General features: G+C 23.8%; 1 long non-coding RNA gene across 1 annotated transcript in view; it reads right to left on the reverse strand.

Annotated features, from left to right (window-relative positions):
- LOC112604318 overlaps positions 1-5,568 on the reverse strand; it is a 149,360-nt gene extending 143,792 nt beyond the window's left edge. Inside the window, exon 1 of the long non-coding RNA XR_003115217.1 lies at positions 5,036-5,568. This is a non-coding gene — a long non-coding RNA (uncharacterized LOC112604318). The remainder of the gene's footprint in view (positions 1-5,035) is intronic.
- Between the last annotated feature and the right edge of the window lie 21,504 nt (positions 5,569-27,072).

Consider the following 27,072-nt stretch of genomic DNA (forward strand, 5'->3'; position numbering starts at 1 on the left):
CTGGTTGAAGACGAGGAGCAAATACATTTTTTTAATATAATAATTATTGATATGTATACAACTCCTACACTTTATACGCATTAATAGTTGTATTAGGATATTTTTTTTATACTTATATTATTAAATTTAATTATATTTTATGATGATTTTACAATTGTATTATTATATATAAATTGAAGTAAAAAACAATCAATGCCTAATTTCAAAGAAGAGGGAAGGGAAAGCAATCAACATTTCCAATGAACTTTTCGAGATTGAAACTGAGATTAATACTTATTAGTATACCTTGTGTACCTACTAGCTACCTATAAATTAAATTTTTGTGTGATATTTTTCCATCGCTCAGATTACTACCACCATTGTTTTATGGTACCATTATATGGTTTTTAATTCTTTCTCGGCGTAGAATTAATAAACGTTAATAAAAGTTTGTCGAAAAGTGGCATTTACTCATCCGCGCCCGTTTGTTTATGTATTATATTTTTGTGTTTTTATCATTAAGGTATTACCCATTTGCCATACGGTCACTTCCATCCGTTGCTTCTATAACATCATAAAAAAAAAAAAAAATATGTAAAACCTATTTAACGCTTCAAGTACTTAAAATTTTTTTGGCACATAAATATTATTTAAATGTAATATGTTTTACGTTTCACACACTGTCTTTTTACAAAAAAAAAATATATATATATATATTCGTATACGTATACGTAAAATACACATAGCAACTAAAAACAGTGATCGTATAGTACCGATATAATATAAATTTATTAGACATATATAATTTATAATACAACTTCCATCGGGATACGGTGGCCAAGAAGATATTTAAAGGATAAACCATAATATAATATGTTTATTAAACGAATTTATCGATAACATTTTATGTTTTTCCACGAATAGTCATAGCTATGTCGTATCGATTCCTACATTGAAACAAAGAAAACGTGTTAACGAAAAAAATAAAAGTGTTATTGAATTACTATTCTTATTATTAAAAAAAAAAAAACCATATATTGGATATTCTAGAAACTATTAAAAGTGCCTCAACGTCATATTTCAAGAACCACTTAAGAAGGTATATATTACACGATATTTTATTATCAAAAAATAGTTGGACGATATTTCTATTTTATTTTTTTATATATACTTTAATGACCCAATGGTCATGACAGCATTCATGAAACATCTATAGGTATATAGTGAACTAAAAAAGCTATACAAAAAATTATAGTTTTGAAGTATTAATGTTTAACTCACAAACACCACCTTTCTTCATCACAATTTTATTGTTCTAAGAGATATTTTATGCAAATATACCTATATATATATATATTATATGTATTAAAAATGCATGTTCTTCAACATAATAGTATGAAAATAACAATGATTACCATCTACTTTATATTCAAATATTTCACACTAAAATAACTGTATTTTACTAAATTTAGTTTTTACTTAATAATATAAAATAATTTAGTAAATACAAATACATAAATTCACCTACCTACTTCTTCATTGTAATGCTAATTTATGTTGAAATAAATAAATATATATTTTTACATAGTATAAAAATATTTAAAAGACGCAATGTACCAGTGGCGTATTTATGGGGGGATCAAGAGAATAAATCCCCCCTCCCCATAGGGTGTATACACACAAATAATTATAGTCATCATATTATTTAAAAAAATATTAATATTTTTATTTTTTTTTCAATAATTGATTAAATTTGCAAGAATTAAAATATTATAATAAATTCGCATTGGTATCTTTATTTATAAAGTCATATCCTCTCATAACAAAAACCTAAATACGCCACTGCAACGTACGATGAGTTTCTATTAAAATACGAAACTAATATTTCACGGAAATATGATGTGTTGAGTAGTAAACAAAAAATGAATAAATTATAAAAAATTAACTAAGAAAATGTTGAAAATTCGATTTTAAGCCAATAAAAAATAACACATCGCCGAGAAAAAATGACAACAAAAGAAAGACAGGCCAGTAGAAATATATTTTCGCACCGTATGCATTAATACATTAATACTGAATAAGGTGTGGAAATCTTTATTAGCAAAAGAATTTTATGCAAAAATCTTTAAAACGCATCTTGTAAGTAATATTATACACAAAGTTCTTTATTATTCTAGCTAGATATTCCAAATTCTTTAATTATAGTGTGTAAAATAGAAAACGTTTTATAAACATATTTAAAAATAAAAATGAGTGGAAAATTATTCTATTTTCTATAGTTATTGCTAAATATAACTTTTGTAATAGATAAAAAAAAAAAAATGTTTTCTGATTAATTAGAAATTCTGCTGAATTTTGAATACGTATCAATGATGCTAATAATTTAAGGAAAAATTGACAACTTCTTAGTATTCTATTGAAATTAATATTTTCTCTAAATAAAAATATGATCTATAAATATATACATAATTAAATTTTCATTATCGACTTAGTATACAAACGATCACACTCAAAATAATTATTATATTGTTTAAACTATTATGAATCAAAAAATATCGAAGTCCAAACCACATTTTAATTTGAGACCTTATGATAGAAAGAGTTAAAAAAAAATATATATATATATATATATTTCATTACAACAATAGCTGTTATTCATTGGATGGAACATTCAACAAAGCTGTTAGATGACCGTTTGAAAAATAAAAACTGCTGGTCAAAATTATTTGGTATAATTTAATTTAATTTAAAAGAGCTCTTTATAATATGTATGTGAAATTTACATAATATCATAAAATATGTCAAATAATAAAATGGTTTAATATAATAATTTACAGTTGTAAAATTACAGTATCTAAAAAATAAAAATAAAAATAAATAATAATTAAAAAATGTTTATGTTGATACACATATAAACCTAAACAAATCATCTCATTTATTATTGATAATTTACTTGATTAAAATACTGTGATTTGTATTCTTGAATTTGTTTTATAGCAAATTAAACTAATTTATTAAATACATTTTATAAAATCAATTATAATTTATTATGCAGGGATTCATTTAGCTTCAATGGCTGAAAAAAAAATGATCATTCATCGTTGTTTGACATTATGTTGAATAATTAAAAAAAATAAATATATATATATATATATATATATATTTAAATTGTGACTTGTTTACATATTATAATATACATAACTTATTATGATGATAAATTATTTGTAAAGTTTATTATCAGTTTTTTTTTTCTTGCAATATAATGGTTATAATATAGATATAGCTAATAAAGTGGTACTATGTTTAGAAATACAAAAATAAAGTCATTTTTCATTGTCGTGGAGTAAAAGAGAAATTTCGATGATAACAAATTGACATAATAATTATTATTTATTGAAACAATTTGACTTAAGTTGATAGTTACACTACTAGTTTAGAATGTTTAGATTTACAAAGTCACACAAATTTGTTTAGCATGGAAAGTATCTAAAGTGATTAAAATAACATGACGTATGGAATTTTACAATTTATACGTAGAACAACTTAATATTATACGTTAAATATTACATTTTATAAGATAAACATTTATAACAAACAATTTATTATTACTATTTTATTAGTTATTATATATACTATGTAATGAAGTAATAAATAGAAAAATGTCTGTATTTTTAAATAACTGGGATACACAAATTAAAAACAATGGAAAATGAGAATTTTTACCAACAGTTTTTGAGAAAATATGAAAAAAAAATGTAGAAATTTAACATTTTTATATGATAGTATTTGTATAATCAATTAACGCTAAGAAAACACTTCTGTGACGACCAGTTTCTATCGGACGACGCTTAGATGACACTCAGTTATCAATCAACATTGAGTTATAACTATGTGTCTGCTTACTGTGTACTGTAGTAAAGCCACATACCTATGCAAAAATTATCATCATGGTTACTTCTTAATGTGTCTATAGTATAGAAGTGATAACGTTTAAAAAATAAAATTGATGTGGTTTGAGTTATTTATAGAAATTAAAAAAAATAAATAAATTTTGATTGATAATGATAAACTTGTTTCTTGGTTAAAGTTTAAAATGCAATGTTTATATATTTCTCATTAATTATTCATATTAAAATTAAAAATATCTAAATTCTTTTGTCATAATTTTGTTTATACAAACGCCTGAAATTAAAATGTCGATAAAAATAATTAGGTGATAAAAAAAAAATTTTTTTTCGATCAAATTTTTAAGAAGTTGAAAAATTCAATTTTCTACGGCTATACACAACGAAATTTTAAAATATTTAATCTAGTCATAAGCTATTTATACTATAAACCTATTTACAACATTTTACGGTACGTCAACATTGATTTTTAACTTTATAAATTCTGTATGCCTAAGAGGCGTGTTATTAATAGATGATTTTCTTATCCTTTTGTTCATGCTATAATGTACTTATAATACATATCAAATTTATTGATTGCTGAATCATGGTTTTTATTAATATTTAAATTGTCTTGTTTTATGATAAAATAAGAAAATAAGAAGTAATAAAATGCAATATTTTTGAAACAATTATTACAATCTACAAAATCGAGAGTACACAAATAAAAATAATATTGATAATAACAATAATAATAATAATAATAGAACTATAAATTTATTATATCATAACATAAACATCTTAAAAAATAAATTCTAATCCATCCCTTCATTTAGAATATTTTTTTTGTATAAAACTATTTACCATTGAATTCAGTTTTTTCACATTCATTACACTAGATAACGAAGTACACTTGAAACTATACATCAGACCGAGTCTTCTGCTTTTTTTTTTTTTACAAAAGTCTGTATGTTTACTATATTAACATGAGAATTTTGTTAAACATCTTAAAAATGTGAGGTAATTATAGCAATTATAACTACTTTAAACTACATAAGAACGTTTAAAAATTATAATACTCCAATGCTTATAGGTAATTTTTAAAATCAATTTGTGTAAAACTTTATAATATAATACAATAATTAATAACTGATATATCATAAAGTACTCACATGATTTATTAAAAGAGCTTTACCGGTGGTCTTTGTGACGTACGCCAAAAATTACTGCACCCGTAACACAACAACAATAACAAGAACAATTAAAAAAAAACAACAACAACAACAACAAAAACGATTAAAACGGTCAAGAGTATATTATTATATTTGTGGACAGGAGTGATTCGACGAACGAAAATTTAAGTCGTAATTATTACGACGACAGCAGCTACGACAATAATGGTATTAAATATGAGGTGCCTAAACTTCGCGCGGGAGCCTATATTACTATGGTCACCGCTGAAACCGCCGTCAAGTCGCCACAACAGTATATTCGCACGTGCGCCGCGCAACGAATCGTCACCCGGAATACGACTTCGGCGTCGGCAGCGGTGCGGTGGCGGCGCCGAATCGAGACGGTGACGATGATACGCGCGCCACGCGGGCGACGAAGAAGAAGACGGTGAAAAAAAAAATGTCTCAAACACTACAATAGATAGGTATACGAAAATTAACGTTTTCCAAAAGGGAAAAAATGGACGGAGCGAGCGTAGAACGCAAGAACTATTTATAAAACGGACGGCATATTATAATCATAAGTAGCTGTATCGTCAGTTGACATATTAATTTAAAATTACATGCACGCGTGATATATTACAAGTATATTATGTATCACGTATGTGTGTGTGTGTGTGTGATAAATAGAAGTGTAATTTGTGCCGGAAGTGGAAGTGAAAAATTAAAATTATGATAAACGAGTCCGTTTGTGTGCCACACGGAATGGTAATAATGATATTTTTATAATAATAATTATCGGTGTTGGACACAATAACAATATAACATAAATTATAATATATAGATAAAACAAAATAAACTTAGGATAAAGTGAGATTTTCTAATATTTGTGACCTTCCGATAAGCTAATAACTTGTGGTGGAGGGTTTAATAGGAAGTTCACGATCACATAAAATATACTATTTAAATATTAATAGTTGTCCGATTTAAATATCATTTAAATGTATGTATTTCTAACACAGTTTAAAAATATTAATATCATAAAAATAATACTTATTAATTGTAAAAATTTTAAATACATGAATTTATATGTATAATTTTGTCATATACATGGTTATTATTTATTTACTTCAGTGGTTCCCAAACTTTTTTTCCCGTCACGATACATTATTATTACTTGTTATAAGTTACGGGACACGTAGGATAAATATTATTTATTTTCCAACTATAAGTAGTTTATATATATATAAGGTTCAAGTTTTTGTGGCACAGTCTTTGGAAAACACTGATTTATACTATGAACCACTCTTCATTATATCAAAAATGATTAATTTATTTTTAGATTCTCTAGTTAGAAATAATAATAATAATAATAATAATAATAATAAAAACAAATATTATTTTCTAAAAAAAATTATTTTGAAGAAGAATATTACTCGGAATATTTCTAATTCTAAAAAATAGATCTTGAACAATTTGAGAGCTATTGGTGTATAAAATTTAGATAGAGGAGTAATGGACCAACATTTTACGACTCATGTGCCATTCCAATCTGCTCACCTAAGCTTTAAATATGTATAACTCATAAAGTAATCATCCGGAATTCGATATTTATGTATCGAAATATTTCGAATATTCAAAACAATAAAAATTAGTAGTACATACTCGTATTAAATTTTTTCTTTTCTTTTATAAATTACAATGAAATCACGTAAAAAAAATATTTAATAGACAAATATTATACTATTTGACCACACTAATTTGTAACCATAACTCTTTTTACCACACCATCACGTGATGTCAAATCTCAAGTCCAAAATATAACGATTAGAAATGTGAATATATTTAAATCTTTGTCTTATTTATGTGGTTATCATGACACGAATATACATGCACACAATAATACGTAGATCTATAATTTTTTAATTACAATAAAATATTTACATTAAATAATAATACATTTATATGTATGTAATGTATATGTTTATACATAATAATAAAATGTATTTATGTTATTAGATAGGTGTTAATAAACACGGGCGTATGGTATTTAAAATAAATTGTTTACGTTATGTTTATCAATACATTTTCCAGATGAAAGAGAAATAAAACATAATTTAAGTAAAAACCACAAAAATAGAAACAAATCAATTATATTATATTGGTATCTTGGGGCTTGTAGTTTTTTGAGTAGCAAAATCTAAAAATTCGAAACTTACGAAAATTCAGCAAACATGACATGCATTAGAATGAAAGATCCTCTCAAGAGGATAAAACGGTAATATACAAAATCGTTGTGAGTATGTTTGATAAAGGATGTTGGTGAAACATTTTTGAAAAAGTACGATTCCAGTTTTATAAAGGCTCTTAAGGGGGTCTGTATATTTTCAGTGACGCTATAAATACATAGAACATACGTACTACGTGGTTGAAAAACATTACAATATCCATAAAATTTCAAAAATCGATTGTTTATATTTTGTAACTATAATAATATTTCTACCATTCCAACTTAAAGAAAATATTGAGTTGATTTCGCCTGTCTTGGAAAATAAAAATCATTTTTAGATTGACAACAACAAGTATTTTCAATCGAAAAAGAATGAACTTTTTAAAATTAACGGAATAGAGTAGAGTGAATGATACAGTAGTTCATCTATAAAATATTAAAGCACAACTGAACACAATTTCAGACTCAATTTGGGCATTTATTTAAAGAGCCATACAAATTTATTTTACAGACGGGATTTTTATAAATCATATTATGTTAAAAATAAAAACACCATTCGAAATGATAAAAGCTATAAAATTAAGTACCCGTAACAAATTACCACGTACGAAATAATATAATAATAATAATAATAATAATATACCTTCTGCCTATACTTATAAATGTATATGTTTACACTGGATTATCATACTATTTGTGTTGTTTTAACGTACAGACGTAATAACATATAAACATGCAAATGATATACATGATACAAAGCGCTTTCCAAGAAAATGTAAATTGTACGCTTTTGTTTAGTACTTATGTATTGAGACCTATGTTTAAACATTAATTCTAGCTAAGTTCAAGATGCCACAGTAAAAGTCTGTAAAGTAAAATACAGTTTGTCGTCAATTTGTGTGATCGATATTAGGCCACCATAATATTTTAACAGGACAAAAAGTGGAATTATTATGTTTTTTTTTCAATAATAATTTTATCTTTGTATATACTATTATATACATATAATTTTTCTGTATACATACTATATACCACTGAACTCCTAATCGGCTGGACTGATTTTTATGAAATTGTTTGTGTATGTTTGAGTGGGTCCCAGGATCACATTAGGAGGCGCTGCAATTAACCTTTAGAAAATAATGATATGAATATATCTTAAACATCAAATGTGTAAATTTTAGATTCCAATGATCTCGGAAACCACTCATCCGATCATCATCCGATTTTTTTTTAATGAATGAGCACACTACGTAGCAAGTTAATAGAATGTTATTCAAGACATATTCATGTAGAAATTTCCTAGAAACAGATTGCAGTGCCACCTTCCTGATCTAATTGTAAATATTAACCATTCAAGAACTTACTCAAACATAAAAAAAGTCATCAAAATTGAACCAACTGTTTAGGAATAGTCCAGTAACATACAAACGTGTATAAGAAGTACACATATGTATATATAATATATATATATATATATATATATATTATATATGTATATACATATACACATATAACCTGTGCATATTTGTTTTATAAATTATGGTATCCCAACTGTCTTTCATTATTTTACAAGTCTCCAGAGAAAATAATATTTCATAGTATAGCTGTATTATTACTGTAGATAACGTAAATCAACGTATTTAATTTATGCGTTATTGCCGTTTAAGTAAATTAGTTGGTACAGTATTGTTAACTATAAATAATCATTAATTAAAAACATTTATTGCACAGGAGTAATAAAACGGTAGCGTAATAGTTGAGCATATTTTGATAGTTGAACTCTGTGAGAACTTATATCATATATCAGATATCTTATGGGCATTTTAATGTGAAGGAAGATATATAGCAAAGAAGTTCTCTTGTGAACATGGATTTTTGATATAAGTGTTTTATCGTGGGGAGACTGTAAATAACAAATAATAATAATATGTAATCTGAAATCATTTATAAATCATTTTTTATTCATTATATTTTTTTATTGAATATCCATAATTTAAAGAACGTGTTACATTTTACTCAAATTCAGTTAATATTTAAGCCAAAATTTTTGCTGAGCCAAACATTTCTGGTAATTATAATTGAAATCAATTTATATATTTTCTATCATAGCCATAAATGCTCTAAGTTTATGTATTAATTTTATAATTTATCAATTATTTGAGATATTGTGCATTACAACGGTATCCACATCGATTTTTAAAATACTAAAATGTTATCTAATATTTTCCCAATGTCTTAAAGAAAGAGTAAATTTGTTATAACTTATTTTTAAATTTTTGTTGATTTAATGTTATTTTTTAGAACGATTAACATTGTTGGCGATCCATAAAGAAATAATTATTAATCCCAAATAAATAATTTTTTATAATGTCTTAAAAAATAAGAAATCGATATATTTACCTTTATAAATTAAAATTTAAACTATTTTTAAATAATAGAGGTATGTCATAAAAATTATATTTATTAAAATTTAATATATATTATGTTACTGTAATAATTGTAATAAGAGGAGAGTAAGAAACTTACTAACAACGGTAAAATTTACTGTCAAATATTCTCTCTCCTTTTATTAATAAATCTTGAGAAATGTAATATCAATAGTTCTTTATGAATTTTCTTTTTGTCTCAAATGTACGGTGATAATATATTTTTTCCTTTAAATTATTGTTTTATAAAAATGAATTCTGTACACATTTAAATGTATTTTTTAATATATTAGAAATTGAAACATTTTACTAGTGATAAATGAACGTAATATTTTGCTATTTTTAATCAAGTTAATTTCAACATTTGCTTAAATAAAATAAAGACATTTTTTTTTCAAACTGAATAATGCTGTAAGCACGACGTACTAAAAGCCAATATTCAATTATTGTTTTTAATTTCTTTGTAAAAGTGACAAATATTCCTCATTTTCCGTTTTATCACAGAAATAAGTAAATGTTATGAACCACCTTTCATTAAATAAAACAAATATTTTCAAAAAATAGAGGATAAGAGTTATTTCTTTTGGAGGATTCTTAATTTTGTTAAAAATGTAATATTTTCTTCTTTCTTATATTATTGTATTCATTTATTGGTTGATATTATGTAATGTTATGAAACAGATTGCTCAAGATTAAAACTTAAAATAAAGAAAAAATTGGGGGTCTGTTTCAGTTCCATAGTAGGTATATGTTACAAGTATAATGTGTTATTGACTTTATATGTATGGAAAAAACAAGTCTACACAAAAGAACAAACAATTTGTAACAAAAACGTTAATATAAAAAAAAAAAAAAAAAAAATTATGCGTACTATGTATTTTTATATTTTTAAATTTATATAAGAATGACTCAGAAGAAACCATTAATGAAATCTTTTGGGTTATACATAATTTAAATTAAATAAAAAATTTACTACGATCACCACATGTGTAGCCTATACTAAATAAAGAAAATAATATTTTAAATAAAATGGACATAAATTATTTAAACCATAAAAGTCATGAAGCATTTATTCTTGTAATATTATGTTATAAAATTATAATCATGAAAAAAAGGGTTATTTCTTGAAACAATTATATTACTCGATTTCCACGTCATATTAATGACTATAGTAAGATTTGTATATACGTATGCATATGCTGATAAGTTAAGTACGCATCTGCTATAAAATTGTATACATATACATTCTATGATTCGCCAAATATGCAAACCATTTCTTATTTCTCCTTTAGTAATGAATTTATTAAAATTTTGATTGTTTTGAATAGCTCTAATATTGTATACTCAACGATCATATTTTGAAATAATTGTTATTTAGTTGTAATATACTACTAAAAAGTGTCTGATAATCATACATGTATACTTTAATTTTTGTAATAAGAACTACTAATTATAAAAATATTTTTAAAAATTCAAAACATTTTAATTTAAATAAATTTTATATTAACTAAAAAAAACAAGATCGAACATTATTTGTAATTTTTCCAGTATATTGTTATATGCAGTAATACTGTAGCGAAGACTGTTCAGAAGACCTGGATTAATGTATGTAAGTCGAGTAAAGTAGTGGCCTCCAGTAGAGGGGTGCTTAACATCTATTATAGAACTGACAAAGTGATTGTAAAACCCATCATCAAATTGTGCGGATCGCGTTGCCTTTAGATAATAATATACATTTCTATAATAAAGGTTAGGTTATCATGGTAATAGGGTAGGTACACGATGGTTTACATTAATCAGGAGGCGCAAATAGAAACAGAACGAACCCGTTAAAAAGTGAAAACGAAGAAATATAGTTTACTATCATTGTATTATAATGTTGTGTTTTAATAACATACCTCAGATATTTCGTCGTAATACTTTAAATCGTATTATAAATAATATCGATTATTATTTATTTTATCAATTATAAAAATGTAAAGAATTTTTAATTGTTATTACTATTACATATTTTCGGTTCAAGGTTAATTGGACAAACGTAAAATATTACTTATTGAGTTCTAATTAGTTTTTATGCCATATTAATTTAAATGCTGAATGAAACATACGAGAGTTTAGGCGTATAATCAAATTCCGTCAATTCCCAAAAATTATGAATTTTAATACCGAAAAGTTAAGTTTAACTACTTAATTTAAAATCACAATTGACTTGTTATTAATTTATAATTAATTAGAAATTGATAAATCATGAAAATCTTTTTAAAATATAAATAGATAAGTTCATCAAATTCACCGAATTAACACAAAATACTAAATTTAAACTTAAATAATTTACTTTTCGTATAATCTAACTTAATTAATATTTTGATGTATATACTGGGGTATATTCCCAGTAAGATCTAGAAACAACTATTATTAGTTATTTAAAATTTATTGACAGATCACAAATTTAATACATTTTAATTTACTATTTTCTTTAAATTTTAATTAATAACTACATTTTATAGAACAAAAAAATATAAATGTTCAAATTAAATAATGTGTAAATTTTAATTTATTAACTTTTTATTAGTCACAAAAAATTATTTTAATAAAAAAATAATAATAATAATAATAACCTATTATTTCTATGTTACATACAGTACTTGATTAATTAATTTTTGTTGTATACGCATCTTAAAATTTTTATTTTTTTATTTGAAAGGAGATAATTCTTTTTATGTAAATTAAATTTAATCCTTAAAATATAATGACATAATAAACTAGAAAATATAAATATAAAATATATTTCAAACATTTCTCATTAAAAAGTAATAATTTATTTTTATTAATATTATTATTTTATTTACTTTCTTTTTAAAATAGGTTTCTTCTTTCAAAAATATAATGATTTTTAAATTCATCATATCGTTAAGGACATTTTTAATATTCAAGGATTTTTTTATTACCTTTAGTAAGTTGAATATTTAAATACTTTTCTTAAATACGTAATATTTCAGTATTGGTAGATGAAAATTAAATTACGTATATGGCAGTATAATAATGACAAAATAAAATCCTAGCTAAGTTTTATTTATATTTTTAATTGTTAAAGACTACAATTAGTAATTTTGAAACTCATGAGTAATTATAAAATTTAGAGTTAATCAAATTATCAATTAATTTGAAATTTTCATATTGTCGTGGTAAAATTATCAACAATATGTGTAATAAAAAATTAATATTATTGAAAAAATATAAGAAAAAAGCAATTTTTTTAAACATTTATTTTTATTTACAAGAGTGTAAAGAACAGAATATAATGTTGCTTAAATAATCAGAGGATTTATGAAAATTTGTTGAATTCAGTCTCTCGCATAAATTAATTACCGCTATCGTTGGACTTGAATATATTCCCGATTGTCACGTAATGAAAAATCAACACAAGTGTTCTAAACATTTATACAACCTAATTGCTGCAATTTAAGTGTTAACTTTACACATATATTCATCATATATGGTTATACTAAAATAGTTAAACAGCTGTTTAAAAAATAATATTGAATTTTTTGCGCATGTCATAAATATTAAAAAATAATTTTTTTAGGAACTAAATATCATTCAACACAAATAGATATTTTGAAAGGATAGATAATATAAATTAATTAAAATGTATAGATAGGTACTTATTATAGTTGTTAGTTTTAATAAAATATGAGCACCATTTAAATGATTGTTTTATGTAGTGGAGATTTCTAAAATATGACGTGATCGCGCAGAACAGTACAATAATGCATGGTCAGTAGCCAATAGGTAATAAAAAAAAGTAGGTGTAAAAACAACAGTTAACATATAACAATACAATACTAAATACACGATAAATTGTGTCCTAAAGGCTAAAATATAATCATATATTTTAATGAAAATTCAACTATCAAATTAATATATTGGAAAAACAAATCTAAGAACTTTATAACTAAATTTTATTGTAAATATTGCTTAACTATTTCAATGATATATTTTTTATATATGAGTTATAAATACAATTAACAACAGTCTTTTCTTATTAATATTAAAACGAATAATTATTGAGTACCTAATGAAGTAAAACGTTATAAAATATATAGAAATAGAATAAAAATATTTAAAGAATTTAATTTTTCATGGTAAGCGCTTTGTATTAAATTAGACAATTAGAAAGATTTTTTTTTTTTTTTTTAATTGGTATTATACCGATAAAAAAAAAAAATTATTTGTAATGACTAATGATGAAAGTGTATTATAAATATGTAAAAATAAATTTTTCAGCTTTATCTGAACCCTATATCCTGATAATTTTGCACAATATTATACGAAAATGATCGAACTTCGAATTTTAATTATACTTTATTTGTCATTATTATTATATGATCAAGCTGGATAATATTTGTGTATTGTTTTAATAGTTTATACTTGTACTATTGCTATTTTTAACACTCTACTTATGATTTAATAAATTTCCGTGTATATAATATGATATGTTGACAATTTAACCAAATGTATAATTCAAAGTTATTAAAAAAAAAAAAAAAAACAATGGAATTCAAATAAAATATAGTTTCACTGTATATGCGTGAAAAAAAAAGATTAACAATTTTAATTTATCAAATATAACTGTAGTTCTAAGTTTTTTATGCAGTAATAAATAATTTTAATCGAATCAAAGTTAATGTTCTAATGTATTTGAAATCATTCGTGCTATGTTTATTTTTGAACATAGTGCATAAAATTAAAATTGTATAACATTTTAATATCACGTACTGTTTTTTTTTTTTTAATTTAGCAATAAAATAAATCATATACATGCTATAATAATTGGTAAGGTACTACTTAAATGTATTGGTAGAGCACAATTACTTTAAATTTAGATACTCTGGCTACACTATACAAATACGCATAATATAGATATCTAATAACTAACGTAATAATTGTAATAATACTACCACCATTTGCTAACATAATTATTGAAATATAGGTTCGTATTTTGAGGTGTCACTATGGTCACTTACCATGATGTTGACTTGATGATATTATCTTAAACTAGATAAAAAGAATATGATGAATTCGATAACAAAAGTAAACAATTAGCCTTAGCAGTTTAATATATTACAATATTATATTATATTTTGTTTTGGTCATAAGCTGAAGAAGTTTAAGTGTTTAAATCAAATTTCTAATAGCCATGGTACAACAAATTGTTATAGTTTTATAAAATTATCTCATCTCAAAAATGTTGAAAATTTGCGTAATTATTATAATATCACTGCTTAGTCTATCTAGAAAACTTCAATTTATAATTACCAGCTGCGATAACAGTATGCATTGAATCATGTTTTTTCGTTGTCTATTGAAGCAAAAGGCAACATAATAATTTTAATTTAAAATTTTCATATGTCTTCCACAATCCTATTAACGTTTAAAATAAATGTACTAGATTAGAACGAGTAAAAACGACAATGAACGAATCGACGTTTGAGCAAATATTATACAACATAGATGAAGTGTCGCATAACGTACGTTCTTATTTACCGTATAACATTGTTTGATAAATTGTTCATGTTGTCAAAGCAGATTAAGTGAGAAAACTACACGCATTAATGAAATGAAATGAAATAATCTATTATTTTTATTTTACAGTTATTGATACACGCCGACTACAACGAAGGAATCAAAATAATATTATTACAAACATGTTAACGACTAGGATATAAAACGAGGACTGCAAACACCGTAGAATAATAAACTAAAAGATAAAAATAAAAATCATCCTATGCGGCGTATGTGGATACTAATTTATCTGATGAAATTTCGACGAAGGTAATAAAATATTTTGCGACGAACAATAATATTATTATAGTATCACTGGTATAGTAACTATACCGTTTGTTAAAACCTCGAGTTTTATAATATTTAAAATTTTTAGAAGTGCTATAATAAAATATTCTCTGAAATATACAACATAATTAATTTTAAAATAAATTAAAATTATTTCAAAAAACTTATTTATATCGAAAATTTACGTTTCTGGAGTTTAAATGAAAAACTATATGTAATATGAATTTATACACATTATATTTACAATTCTCCCAGTTACAATTTTAGATCTTTAACATTTGCATAGCACGTACCTAAGCACAGTATGATTTATTTTAAATTAATATCGATTGCAGTTGTTAATAATTTAACCATCTCACAATGGTATATTATAATTTATAAATGGTATAATGCATATTATATTAAACAAAATAATAGTAATATTTCTATAAATGGTATTTAAATGTATAAACCAATGCGACACCAAAAAAAAAAAAAAATATGAATAGACCTTTACTTCATGTTCATTTGGGGTTTTGTTATGATCCAAATTTATACCTTTTTTTAACCACAAATAACTCATATTCAGTTTAAATGATTTCTTCATGTCTATTTTTTTTTTTTTTTTTTTTTTTGAAAAGATGAGTACCATAGCTTAACTGGCTTGAAAATACTTTATTTTTTTATATAAAACCATTATATTATACATATTATTTATTTCATCTATTTTAGTCAAAAAAAATATGTTTCATAATTTCTCCTTTATCCTAACTCATTGTACATTGTAGTGCTGATATAATGCACGAACAAAAAGACATTAAAAATTAGAAAGAAATATTATAGCAAAAATTAATAATATAGTTATTGATATTCTTACTATTTTAAATTATTTAATATAAAATAAATAAAATAATGTGTATTTTTAATACTTTAAAAAATGATTCATTTTTAAATTATAAAAAATAGTAAATTTAATTATAAAATCGTTATAACTATTAAATATGCCATGACTAGTTGCAGGTTAATGTGTATGACAATACGTCTATACTGACGACTTATCGCATTAAGTTTATAATTTACATTATTAGCCATTGGAGAAAATATTTATTTCAAGAATAACGAGAACATGTTTTTTTACTTTATGATAAAAACCATTATAATCTATGAATAAAAAGGCGTGCATACCTATTTTTTTTCAATGTAACACTTAGTTTATTTCTAGTTGAAACTAAAATTTAAACTAATTATATGGTTAAGGTTATTTAACAAAGAATGTGAAGAATACAGCAATCAATAAATTTGTAGATTTTGCATTAGGTGTTGCAAATTAAAGCTTTCATTCGTGGTTGTAAATAACACAAATACATTCAGTAATCATAATTTTATATTTAAAAATTCAATAAATATTGTATTAGAAGCCATAATATATAGGTAACCGTAATTCGTGAATTCATCATTTATTGTATAAAATAATACATTGGAATGAATGCTCACTTCTATAATCACTAATAAAATCTCTTTATAACTATAAAATGAGTATAGACAGTAAATTTCAATTTCACTATCTACATTAATCTACTAGTTTCTACAAAAGGAAGATAATAATATTTAACAGTAGAATACTATTAGCATATTATATGCATTATACGTACATACATTCACAATCTCCTGTCATCTCGGTTTGTCAGTTCCATATAATACTGTAATACTATAAAACTATATGACCTGTTTTCATTTTTAAAATTTGAAATTTATATTTTACACATAATGATTTCTATTATAATTTGTATTTTAATATTATAGATAAATACATTTTTAGCTGATTAACAAGTAGAAATAAGTATAGTTTATTTTTATTTATTAAATCAAAGTTATTTACACGTTTATTTATTTTTTTTTTTTTTACATAAAAAATCAAGAAAAAATAGTGACTTTACGGTACTATACACCAGTCACGTCACTTCTATGAGACTGTGAAGAGAATGAATAGATTTTATCAAATATTGTGGATATCCTATTAAATTATGTCTATTTCCAACCTGTATACCAATTATAATATTTTTCTAATAATGCAGCAGTCATATAATTGTGTAAACTAATGGAAAGATATTATATTATCATTCATTAGTAAACCATTAAGTCATTAACCAAACCATCAGTTATTTAAACTGATGATTCACTAATTAATTGAATAATATAATTAATTTGTCACAATGGTGTAAAATCGTGAATAAATAATATTAGTTTTATCTATAGGTATGTTGTTGATGAGAAAAAATGATAAATTTTTTTTACCACTATAAAAAAGATACTTTTGTGTATAATATAGGTAATACTAAGACAGTGAATTCGATTTCTCAAACTGCAATGACTCGAAACCGATATTGAGTGCAACACTATTGTATAATTTATAATTATATATATAATTTCTATAATTTTATTTTATTATTATCTAGTGGTCAAATGGCAAATGTATCATAATAATAGATGTACATACAAGTACATATAATTTTTATATTAAATATACATAAAATTAGATAAACCAACTGATGTTCTATAAAGAAAATGAAAATAATTAATATAAGTACAAATTATACAAAAAATAAATTTATTTTAATATTTTTCTCTATAGAAAATATGGTGAAATGATGTCGACAACTGGTAGATATTTGCATTACTTATTTCTGTCTAATAATTTTTCGCTTAACACAAATTAGTTTTAATTTTCACGAATTTTATGTGTAAAAAGCTTTTTAAGCTTAAACAATATAAATTAATTAAATTTAATTTTATATAGTTTACATATTACATGAATTCGTGCGGATTTTTTCAACAGTAAAAACATTATTAAGATAAAAAATCAATTTAATAATAAGTATGTGACAAAATAATTTCGATTTATTGATAAAAAATTGATTTAAAATATTTAATATTTCTAAAGAAGGGGTACGTAGAGTATATTAGCTTATTTAGATTTCAAATAAAAATGTAACTTTTTAACGAACTACTTTAAATTATAAGTTTTGAAAAAATCTTCATACAAGTAAGTTAATACATATATATGTTAAACAAAGTAATAGAGCTTTAATTATAAATTATAACAATGATATTTTTTTTAAATGTTTATGTGTGCCTTAAAATATTAAAAAATCAGTAAGTTAAGAAATAACGAAAAATCAATATATAAAATTGAGATGTTTTTCTATATAAAAATAGTATAGTTACATTGCAATTTTTATTTTTATAATTAAATAACATATTCTAACGTACACATTATTATAGTATTGTATAAGTTACATTTTCTGTAAATGTACTTTATACACTTTTAGATTTTACCCATTTATAGATAAATTATTGTTATTTATCTCGTTTAAACTGTACGTATTTGGTGTCACACTGGCCATAATACACATTATATTATATTATAAGTAAATCGACTATAATGGCATCAGAGAGAAACGAAACATCTGTATTTTCTTCCAACAATAATGTAGTATCGTGCATGTATTGTCTTGACACAATGTGTATCTTTATGTTCATAAATGTGCCTGCTATTATGACATTATCTCAAGCAAGTATAGCAACAACAAAATAATATGTCTTATCTAATTTTGTCATCGGTTGGTATGAAAAAAAACCAAATTGAACAGAAAAGTGTGAATTACTGAGCGAAATTGTTGATGGATTATATGTCAGGGAAAAATTTATATTTCATTATCAAAGGAATAAAATAAAATTTTGTCCATATGTAAATGATAACGAAGTGCAGCATTTTACATTTTAATATAATTATTTTTATTTTTATTTTGTAATGGAACCCAATAGGAAAAATATATATAATAATATTTTATTTGATATTATTTAATTGATATATCAACTAAAACGTACAACGTATATAAAGATAGATGGTTTCTCGTTGACAAATTATACAAGACAAGAAAATGGAGAGTTAGAAACTAAAGGAGAAAGAGTAATGGAGCAAGAAAATGTGACGCGCCATTTAATGTTATGGTAAATAATCACTGCTCGTGGTTATAGATTTATAATCATGGAGAACTGTGTTAAAAATTCATCAAATTTACATTTAAACTGAATAATAATAATAGTATCGTTACGAAAACGAAAACGAAATAAAGTTTCATCATTGTCAACATATCATATAGCAGTTACCTACTCACCACTATTATACGTTCTTCTCGACGAATTCTTGATTTTGCATACATACATATTATAAACTATTCACGGAGTGTTAGAATTTCATTAGTTAAATGAGATAAAACTAACACGCGTTCCATTTGTTAAACTTCGTGCACGTGTTACATATAGTTATTTTTGAACGCATATAATATACAATATAACCTATGCCTGACCCATACTTCAGTCAATCTGTATCGAACAACATTTGTATGCGAAACATTTTCTTTATTGTAGATACCTATTCTGAAAGTTCGTTTGTTCAGTTACACAGTAAATAAAGTTTTCTGACAGCCTTAAAATTCTCGGTACCGTCTTCATATCTTTGCCCAATCCCGTGCACGGGAAAGTGAGAAACTTTTAACCAATATCCAACAAATGGATGTCTTTAATATGGTTCAAGAGTCAACATTTTGAACTATTGTACGAACATACGTTATAACAGTGGTAGAAACTAAAATTTAATTCTTGAAATTAGTATTTGAGTTACTTTGTGCACTTCAGACGGTTTAAACATTTCGTGGACAAATTTTAGTTTCTCAATTAAATTTTAGAAGTGTTTTATTATATTCTACTATAATTAGAAACTGCAATCTCACAATTCATCGCACGATAATTTAAAGCGTAAACGATATCAATGAGTTTTTCTAATGCAATGACTAGAAGTGAATTAAAAATGTATTTAAAAGTTTTTCTAGTACTTTTTAAATTTTAACACGACTTTTACTGATGTTCAGAAGTTTGTACAGTGAACAGTCATGGTGAGACTTCTTAATATAAGAAAAATACATAGTTCTATTACCCACTAATACAATCCTATATATAAATATATAGTTTCGTAATTTTACTTTTTATTTTAATATAAATTTACTAATTTTTAAATTATAATAGGTGAAAATAATTGAAAATACGCATGTAAACTTTGAAAAAAAAACTAATACTTACATCAAATTAAAATAAAATATGTCACATTCAACTTCATTTAATATTATTTTTTTAAATTCATTAGTACTAAATTAAAGATCCACAAATAGTTTTGTTTTTTTTTTTTTTACATGTGTAGAATATAGACAATTATTATAGTTTTTAAGCTACCAACAACAATAAAGAGATACGTATTTATAAAGAGTAAAGACTGTCTAATAGTTGCCGATAAAAAAATAATATAAAACAAAAACATATATGTATAAATTTATTATTTAATAATGTTCAATGTAATTTTTTTATGAACGTGCCAATTTGAAATTTTGTCCTCTACACGTAAGTTTCGTTTATTAATAAAAAAAAAAACCTCTCCATTCTACTTTATAATACATTTCAAGTGTATATTTTGTTAATGAAGAAGTAATGTTTAATGTTAAATTTAAATTAACTGATAAATAATTAAGTTATTAAAACTAATGGAGACGAACTAAAATCGTTTACTTTTAAAAATGATTTTAATAGTTAATTAATAAATTTATATTTATAGTACTATTTAAAATTTACTTTTTATTTGCAATATTGTTGAATTAAACTAATTTTTGTCTACATGTATTCATTAAAAACTAATTTTTGTCTACATGTATTCATTAAAAACTAAAATATTTAGAAAATTTAATGAGAAAATGAATGTAATAAAGTCAGCAAATTCCAGCATTAATTTTAATGACCAGAAAAACTACCACGGATATATTTTTAGTTTTTGATAAAACCAATTTTGAATTGAAAATTTTATGAAATTATATGTTTCACCATACAATTATTATTTATTATTTTTTTTTTTAATTCAAAAATGTATTCGTACTCTCACATTTCGTAGGAACTTGAAACTTTTACTTATATTATTATGCTTTATAGCAAAATTTTCAATAAACTCTAATTAATTTTAAACTAATGTCTATTTATACCATAAACTTATTCATTTTGTTTCACGATTAGATAATATTGACTCAAAAGTTAATAAAACTAATTGTATACAATAAAATTATAACAATGAATAGCATAATAAATGTGATTTTTTAGGTAAGTATTAATATACAAACTATTACATTTACTAATAGAAGAATAAATTATCAACATCAATAAATAACTTCTAAAATACAAAAAGTAATTATCAAAATGTTTTATACGTGATTTCATTTTTATGGAATATTATTTGTATATTCCTAAGAAATTCTTAGAAAAAATATTTTCTCTTATTGATTATACAGGTAGCTACTATTCATCATATTATTCCTGTAGTCTGTAATGTCTATAACTTCACTAAAGTTATATCATCAGTTGATTCTACACTATTTTTTTCGCTTAATTTTTCGAGGTAGAAATAATGCAATATGCATTTGTCATGCGGTCTCAAAGACATTATAGTAAGAGTAACCACCTTTACATTTGTACACCACATTATGCCTTTGGAAGGAGTAAAGGAATATATTCGTGTACTATCCATTGCTGCTTGTGGTAATAAATTGGTTGAATAATGCATAGACTACTGCTGGTGAAATGTATATGCATCATTTATTTAATCATCAAATTTGTACTAATGTAATAATGCACATGATAAGACTTCTAAAATATTTGGGTCGATGTATGTTTTTTGCTTTAAAACATGTTCCTCAATAGATATGTTATATTACTATGTGCTAATGTGTACCATGTATATACTGCAATAAATTATTATATTTTGTAACATTCATAATATACCATAATAAATACGTGTACAGAGCACACTAGTTGTAACAATATATATAATACAATACATACGGTTAGATTCGATTTCTAACATCGTAGATTCTTTGTATAAAACCTATATGTTTGTGTGTGTGTGTGTGTGTGTGTGTGTGTGTGAATAACATATTAATTTGATAATGATAATGTGCAGAATAATTCATCAAATATGCTCATCTGGATATTTTTATTTAATATTAAATGTATTCAAATGTTGGCTTTTTTAAATTCTTAAATATACTTAAAAATAAAATTTCCAAATTAATAATTATTTTAGTACTGCTTAGTGTCTCGTTATAATAAAAGCTTCTGTTTTGTTAAATGAGAAGCTCGCTTTTTACTGTAAATTATTTAGTGGATCTTTTTTTTTTTTTTAAACAGTTTGATGTACCTATTTAATTTAAAATTTTAACAAGTAGTTTTTTATTAATAAAAATATTATTACCAAGGATAATATTCCTTAAAAAGTGGTTGAAAAACAAAACTGTTTTGTAATTATTTTGTAATACATACGATTATATTATCACGTGTTGTTGCACTCAACTTTAATTAATTTTAAATTTTTATATATATTATTACTGGTGCATATCGATGAAAAAAATCCAACATCAATAATATCACTTTTATTCTGATTTTGAGTAAAAAATATTCATGTAAAAGTTATGTTTTTTTATATTTTTATTATAACATTTTATTTATTAATTTTTTTACCTATTAATGTTAAAACATTTATAATTCATTTTAAATATAGTTTACACATCTATGTGTGTGTATTTATATTTTATACGTATATTTATACTTAAAATTAAAAATTTAGATACCTGGTAAGTTTTTTTAAATAAGTAGTTTTGACATTAGCTTGTACCTGTTGTAGCAAATGACACTATTTAAAATATTAATTCCTTTGATGGTATAAAATAATTATAATTTTAAACAATTGAATGGGTTTCATTTGCTCTTATGTTTGGTATTTATTGATTTTCTTAGTTCATAGTTATTTTACATGAAGACTAAGGTAATTATTGCATATCATCACAGAGTATTCCTTAAAATGTATAGTCTAAAAAACACGATTCTTTAAAATATAATGTTATAGGCAATAAATACATTTAAGCTATAACATACAGATTCATCGATGATGTTACTTCATGTTAAATAACAATACGACTATAGTATATACTATTTTTTTTACTTATTTTAAACTATGAAATGTTGTGGCAGATCAACATTGATAATTCCAAATCCTCAATGGTATACACTATACACCAATATTCTCCAAAATATGTGTATAATGCCTCGGGGAATTGAATTGTATCTTTACAGGAGCGACAAGAAATAATATTTCTGTTCTACATAAAAATTGGAAATTCAAAGACTGCGATAGCTCGCACTCACTTATCACACTTTTACGATATCTACGACTGTTATAAGGTAGGAACAATTTAAACGAAACAATGATGATTTATAGTAGAAAAAGGAAGTTACTATCAACATGAAACACTATATAAGCAATACCTATAATTAAATCATCTAGAACTTAAAAATATGTTCTTTAAGTAAATTTAATAATTCCAAAAATTAAATTTTAAATAACTGTTAGTATTATTTTTAATATGAAATAACATCATCGATTGATTTGTAATTTAGATATTTGTAAATATATACATGTTAGATGTGTACACTATAGCAAAATGATAAAATGATGAATAACTAAAATGATATGATAAAAATAAAATAAAAACGTAACTTTTACATGAATATTTTCTCAAAATCAGAATAAAAAGTGATATTATTAGTGTTTATGTACTATTAATATGCATAACAGTTTAACATGAATGAAAAATTGATTAGGTAATTAGATATAATACAAAATAAATTAAAAAATATTTACAAAAAGCAACACGATAACTAAGAATATTGTAGTGAAGATTATATACGGTGAAACACGATTGCGTCATCCTATCATTTTACATGCGAACAACGCAACACGATAGTGCTTGAGCCTATAATCTAGATATTGCTTTTCTAACAATTTTCCAATACAATATTCAGTCAGACTTAGTTAACTTTAAGTCGAAGTTAAAAGTTCGAGTTAACCAAATTCAACTATATAAGTACGTGAAATCATAAACATTTGTCTTATTTTTTTAACAATAATATATATTTTTCGAAATATATAATGTAAAATAACTTAATACAATTACGGAAACTACGAATTACAATTATTGGGCACAAAATGTTAGTCCCATTACTTTCAAATATTCTAGTATAGATAATTAGTTTTGTTCTAATTTTGTCCAAGTTTGCACTTTAAATTTCAATTTGTTTATATGATTTTCTTTAATACTTTAATTTTTTAAATAAGCTTTACTTTGAATGTTAAACAATAGATTAATGACCTTATGAATAGAAGGATGTGAAGTGTAAAGCTGTGAGTTATAATGTCGATGAAATTATTCTGGACTATTGGTCATTCTAGATTCCTTTGATGGTTTATCGGCCTATAAAATTGGTAGTAAAACCGCATCAGGGCATACATAATTGTCAAGTATATAATCCATAAAATCAAAGTTATCGGTAGGAGCATTTTCAATTAAACGTGAAAAGGCATCGCCGACCAAATTTTTGGATAAAAAACTACTAGTGAAAAAACATTTTAACCAAAGACCTATTTTTGACTTTGAATTGTATTTTTTAATAAGTTGTTATTGTTTTGATTTTTCCTAAACTAACATTAACCTAAGTAGAATTTACAAGCTATAATTTTGGTATTTGGAAAAAAAATTTTAATAACATTGTGTATGCTTTTTTAAAAATCAAAATTAGAATTAGTCATTTATATTAATAATATATAATAATTATATTAAACTCAAAACATAATTTTGTAATTTATTGTGCACCACACACCTAAATAAACTTAAGTGGATTTTTACATCAAAAACAATATAATATTAAAGAAATATATAAACTTTTTTGTAATGTATTTTGATGAATGTAAAAATGTGTCATCAGCAACAATATGACTTGAATGACTTAATATATCGAGATTAGTTGTTCAAGTGAACACAATAAAATTATGCTTGAAATTTTTTCTATGTAATAAAAATATTACTCTATATTACTTTTTATTTATTTTATACGTATTAGGGAATTACATTTATAAAAAAAAAAAAAAAAAAATTAAAAAAAATGTTTATAACTTTATGTATTAGGTAATACATTATTTTAAACTAGGCTCGAGCGCAATCGTGTTGTTTTTTTGCAAGTAAAAAGTTAGACGGGCGCAATCGTGTTATTCCCATAATTATATGTGTCGTTTAAAAGATTTGAAAATACCTTATCGATAAAAGAATTGTCGCTAGTGTACAATAGCACATCGTTTAAATCTTGGCTCGACTCGGTTGCAGTATCTATTATTATATAGTGGCATTTTCAATGATATTTATAATATTATACGGATTGCCTCTGGTTTGATTGTCGGTTTTCGGTTCTCGAGGACGTTGGACACTAATCCCTTGTGCTGTGTATATGCTATAAATATTTTAATTACACGCCCACGTTATGCCCTATTGTAAAAAAATATTATGAAAAATAAAGATAGAAAAATATGACCAGTAGTAAAACAATAGTTAAAAAAAAAAATAATGAAATACGTCATAATTATACGTACGATATACAATACACTAGTACTCTGCATGGTCCAGTCTCAATTACGGTATTTAAAATGTAAATAAGATATTTTTATATTATACAAATAAAACGAAAAACATCAATTAAAAACCTACAGATATTGGTAAATATTTATTTATTAATTGATTGTACTGATTATTAAATGTTAGTTGTCTATAAGAAACATCGGCTACCATCCGTCAGACATGAAGGTCGAAGGATATAATTTTATTTTTATTAATAGAATTTATAAATCATAACACAACGTAATATCGAGAAATTCAAATTTATACCAAGTATTATTATTATTTTAGCATCGTATGGTCCGGTCTAGGCTAATATTGGCTGAACCTTACCATCCGGTCCATAAATGGTCCAAAATTTTTTAAGATCGAGCCGCCGGTCCGGTCTCGGTCTACTCTATTCGATTAAATTTAATTATTAGACCTGTCTGGTTTATAAATAATATGTAGCCATGGGTTTAGTCCAAATTTAGTCTTCTGTTTAACTTTGAAGTGTGGTCCAGTCCGAATTTTGTCTCTTGTTCAAGTTTGAAATCTGGTCTGGTCCCTAAAATAACGGACCATGCAGAGCATTAGTATACATTATATTATATCAAAATAAATATTGAAAAAAAGCTCTTATTTATTAAAATTAAATGTATTTACTTCTAATATGAAAAAAAAAAATTATACCATTAACAATAGTACCTTATAGTGTATCAATATTTAAAAAAATGTATATGTTATATGCGTAATAATATTATTATAACATGTACAAGTTTAATTATTTTTATTAATAAAAATGTATTTTGTAACTTGTCTTAATTAATTTTATTTAGTGTATTTAATAATATGAACATACCTATTTTCCAGAAGATAATTGAGGAAATTAAAAATAATTTTCATATATTATATTCCATATACATCAAATAAAAATATTAAATGTAAGCCATGTAACTAATAATTGTATTATACTGA

This window comes from Melanaphis sacchari, unplaced genomic scaffold, assembly GCF_002803265.2.
Source record: "Melanaphis sacchari strain LSU unplaced genomic scaffold, SCAv2.0 Contig11_pilon_pilon, whole genome shotgun sequence".
Lineage (NCBI taxonomy): Eukaryota > Metazoa > Arthropoda > Insecta > Hemiptera > Aphididae > Melanaphis > Melanaphis sacchari.